The sequence below is a fragment of the Triticum dicoccoides genome, chromosome 7B (assembly GCF_002162155.2).
Source record: "Triticum dicoccoides isolate Atlit2015 ecotype Zavitan chromosome 7B, WEW_v2.0, whole genome shotgun sequence".
NCBI classification, from domain to species: Eukaryota; Viridiplantae; Streptophyta; class Magnoliopsida; order Poales; family Poaceae; genus Triticum; species Triticum dicoccoides.
In genome coordinates, this window is record NC_041393.1 from 223010112 (window position 1) to 223011357 (window position 1246).

Consider the following 1246-nt stretch of genomic DNA (forward strand, 5'->3'; position numbering starts at 1 on the left):
CTCCTCTCCTGCTATTGTTTCCTGAAAACTATGACTCAAGAAATAAGCTTCCTTTTATGCATGTTTTTGCTTCAATGCTTTCATCAGAGCTTCCCTGTGATAACGTCTTCCGATCACGGTGTATGCAACAAATTAAAAGCAATTACATTCCTGTTTATTTTACAAACGATCATCAACAACAACTACATCAGCAGAAAGTCAATAGTACTTTCCTACATGACTTAGTGCATCATTTTCAATCTTATCTGCTTATTGCATATAGTACATGAGCTATTCTTTTTAAGCAACAAATATATTAATACAATCTCTCACAATAATTAGCTTACACACGGCCTTTGCGCCATTGGCGCAACGGGTCATCTAGTTGGAATAAAAATGAAGGCACCTTCGCGAGCTCGAAGCACTCACTACAGAGCTCCTCATGATAAACTAAGCATACATCCATCAAGAAGACATGACATAAAAGCTACACATGGCAAGGAACAACATCATAGCATATCCAGATCAACTACAACAACCCCGGCAAAGTTGAATAACTTGTAAACAATCTGCCAGGAAACGATCTGAAGCAAAAGTAGAGCACGAAAAAGACATGCTAGACTACTCCATAATTGCAACCAGGACCATGGATGGATAGAGCAAAACCAGGTTATCAAAATGTCCTTACTGAAGTAACTCAAATTATGCATGGATTTAACTGTAGCAACATGTTTACATGGCAACAATTTTACAGCAGAGCAGGAACTAAAAACAGAGTTAACACGAAGCCTAGTTTGCATGCTTGTGCTAGTCACCACATTGATCACAAAAATACATGGTAAGCACCTCTGTAAAGAAGACATAGCCTAGTTCAAAACACATTTAGGGATCACCCTCATAGGATGCTCACATAAATCATGACAAAAATGACAAAAGAGCTCGTTCTGATAAGAATCTGCAACTACAGAAATGAAGCCCTCTTCCAATAGCATTTTGGGCATCAAGATGACCTCAAATGCAAATTATGCAATGGAATGAAATGATGTGCTCTTCGAGGCGATCAATTCGACATATTATACGCACGAAATGGAGTTACGGGTGCGAAGATGTGATGCAATGAACATGCGATGATTTCTGCAGCAGAATAACAGACTTAACAGTTTTGGAGGGGGAAAAAGTCAACCGTGAGCGGGGGTCCGATTTGGATCTGGCGCACGCGGCGGCACGGCTCGCCGGAGGCGACGGCGCCCGGGGCGATGGAGGCGGC